We start from the raw sequence: 3,680 nt of genomic DNA, 5'->3' as shown, positions 1-3,680 counted from the left end.
TGTTCCAGGTAAGGACACAAGTAGAAAGTTAATTTGCGTTCTTGATCTCTATGCTTGACGTTTACCGTAGTTTTGCCCAGTACAGCATGGCTTTGTCCAGAGGCCGTCTTCACCGTGGACACAAAGCGTTGAATTTCGAGGTCCAGATCCTCAATTAATTCCCTGCAGCCCTTCCCTAGGATGCTGATCGAAGCACCTGTATCTAAGAGACCCCTAATAATTTATCCTCGTATATCTACATCGGCGAAAACGCGAGGATCATTTGTAACCGCGCTTTTAACTGCTACCGCCACGTGGAGGCGTTCCGATCTACGCTTCTGATATCGTTCACGCGCCTTCTGCACTTTCCTGGTTACGCGTCGAGCTCCTTCAAGTTGGTGTTGCTGAAAAATACGCTGTCGAGCACTATAGTAATGACGTATTCGCTCTTCCAGAGACCTCCCAGCGTTCAGTTTTGCGCAAGAATTAATTTTTAAATTAACAAGGGGATTTCGTTTTAATATCGTCTTTCACCCCTGGTGCTTTCGGACGCTGCTGTTATGTTTTCCTTACAAGGCTCTATTCTTCCGCCGGAGTTTGTTGAGAGCGCGACTCCTCTGGTCTTGTCACGCTCCGGGCTACGTTTCCCGCCGCGCATTTCGGACATTTTGGAGTTATACATTCTGGCTTGCCACATTTAAAGCAGAATATTTTTCGCTGCAAAGACATGCAGTCCGTGAAGGAGTGCCCCTCTTGCCCACAGTTCCAGAAAGTCAGCGGCTTCTTTGTCAATTTTAATATCGTAGCGATGCTGACTTTGATTTTGCATTCCAGGATTTGCTAGCGCTCTCCGCGGTAATTGGCGTGGCACGTTTTCGTCCGCGATTTGCTCGTGCCCCAAGGGCTCGCCGGCCTGAAATGAACATTGTGAACGAGACGGCGCTGGTTGTGCAAAATAGGTTGCCATTTGGAGCGGCGGAAGACTAGGTGGCTGTGGCGAAAATTCGCTGTATTGGCGTGGACACTGGGATCGGGACATTTGCTGTCGTTGTTTGAAGCCACCTCGATTTGAGTGTGACGCATTCTTGGGATAGGTTTTATTAATTTTTTTATTTCCAGGCTTTACCATTAGTCGAGAACGGCCACCCGAGGACTCTTGGCTGGTATTGTGCGATTCTGCCGAGTCACGCGCAGGTGCTGCACCAGGTAAAGGATTTGAAGATGTTTTAAGTATACCTACTAATTCCTGGAAACCTAATCGCATTTCCTCTTGCATTATCCTATTTAAGGATTCTTGTACCCTGCTTAGCTTATCCCTGACAATGGTATCTATTTCTGTGCGCAACGAACTGCGCTCCAGAGAAGGCTGGTCAGTAGTCGAAGGCCTCTCATTGTTAGTCCGCTGCGGCGGGAAGCTTAAATCGGGCGCAGTTATAGCTACGGATTCTGTTATTAATTGCTCAGAACAACGAACTGGAGAAGCTACGTTAGGAAAAGGTAAGGGATTTCGCAAACGATCTACTGTATCCCTCCTAATGTTTATTGTCTCCGACAGATCTTGAAACGATTCATCGACCGCCCCGGCCTTCTCTAAGTTATTAGGTGTGCGGAACATGTACGTTTCGCTATCGGTTTTCGATCGAGTATAATAACTATGGACTCTTCTGTTCAGATCGAATGTGAGTTTACGCCTTTCCGCGCTATCCATACAGTATTTAATGTTATTAAATTTAACTTAGATTCTTACCATTAAAGGAAAGGTAAAAATATCGAAATGGGCTATTTAAGTTATTTAGACCTTAAGACAACTTAAGAAAAAGGTTTGTATCTTAAATCTTTTGTTTTGTTTCGACTTTGCCTGTCCGGTTAGGGGTAAGCTCCGGCGGATTCCGAGTGAAGTTCATGTTTTTTTGTTTTTTTTCACTGTTGTAAAGTGTTGTTGGACGTACACCAATGCTAACCTAGTTGATGTAAGGCGGAGTTGGCGAATTCCAGTATTAACAAAAACTATCTTTATTGAGAATTGTTCGAATCAAATGCATTATGTCCGTTCAAGGGGATCACAGTGCAACTAAAGCATCTCCATGGATATATTAGGCCACTTTTTGATCACCTCAACGAAACCATAAACACAAAAATAAAATAAAAATATTGGTTACTCATGAGGCCACCAAAAGAAAACTACTTTATTCCATGTCATCAATAGGAAAAAATAAATAAATTTTGTAAAGAGTAAGCTAGTTAAAAGATAACTTTCGATCCTGATTGTTGGTGCATTTGGTTACTCTACGCGTAAGTAACCAAGCCACCGAGTGCAGAACTTACCGGAAAAGCAAAAAAAATTATAAAAAAAAACACAAAAAAATAGAAAAATTTAATGATGCAATTGAACAAATTTCGGTAAATTGAACACGCCATCTTGAGGAAACTTTCATCGCCTTTAGTTCCATAGGTGCATTTATGGTTTAGCCATTTCGATTCAAACTAATAAGCCACCAGTATCTTAAGCGACGATAAAAAGAAATTGAAAAAAGTAAAAGTTTTATTTTAGGTATATCCTGTTTTTTTTTGGATTTTACATAAGAAAGATAATAAAAAAAATTAAAGCATAACGGAAAATACGTATCAATACTGAATTCTTTTAGGCGCGCCATTACAACGTAACACTGAAACGGGTTATTTTCGAATCGCGCGTTTTTTTTTTTAAATTGGGCGCCATTTTGTTATGACCCATCCTCTTGTGCGCGCTATGCACTCCACGCCCAAATCTATCATCCCTGGTCGGTTGCTTCAGCTAGCTCCAAGTTTCGGGCGTGGGTTTTCGAACCCGCCAACCTGGGCGAGGCGTGGAGGATGTCAGAACAAACTAATTTAGTGAAAATTCGCCACCTTACATGCTCACTTTGATTCGGCCCACCCTGCCTAGGCTGCATAAATCCACCGTGACATTTCCATTGCAGCCCCGTAATATGTCCGTCCACCAACTCTTCACCCCACCTCCATTTCAATCACCATGCCTTCGCTGTACCCCCCCTTTACAAGATGATCTCAATACATAGTTTCGACCTCTGAAACAAAGATTTTATTAAAAATATTAAAACTAAACATTGGGAAGAAAAACGATTAGGACTTAAATTACGGATAAAAAAACGGATTAAAGTTAAGCTTACAAAGAAAAAATATTATTATATTGACTTATCTGTTTTTTTTTTGTTTATATAAGGATCCACTAACTAAAATTTAATTAGAAACAAAGACAGATTATTTAAATCAAATCAACAAAAAACAGAACTCTTAGTGCTAAATTTCACCGCTCAACAGCCCATAAAATTTGTTCATATATACACATCCTTTTTTTTTGCCTGCCTAAGGGAGCTCTCTTAGAAAGGGGTGTGGAGAAACAAACATCAATAAATTTACTGGGTTACAAATCTTTTGGGTTTGTGCGGGACATTTACAGACTTCAAGATTGAAACGCTAAAAGCGGTAGTAAAATTTCCAGTACGAAGACGAACACAAGAATAAGCAAAAAAAAAAAGGGTCTATATAGGCAATGATAATAATAATAAATACATTTAGGCAGCTCTTTGGCCTGTATGAATCCCTCAGCCTTCAAGCTTGAGCTTTCATTTACTTGTGTAGCGTTGACTTATTGTCCCAAACGCGTGCGGTTAGCACCGATGTTAACAGCGACTCCTGTT

This window comes from Rhagoletis pomonella, unplaced genomic scaffold, assembly GCF_013731165.1.
Source record: "Rhagoletis pomonella isolate Grant_MI unplaced genomic scaffold, Rhpom_1.0 Rhpom_scaffold_00003, whole genome shotgun sequence".
NCBI classification, from domain to species: Eukaryota; Metazoa; Arthropoda; class Insecta; order Diptera; family Tephritidae; genus Rhagoletis; species Rhagoletis pomonella.
The sequence above is the reverse complement of the archived record's forward strand: the minus strand, read 5'-3'. Positions refer to the sequence as shown.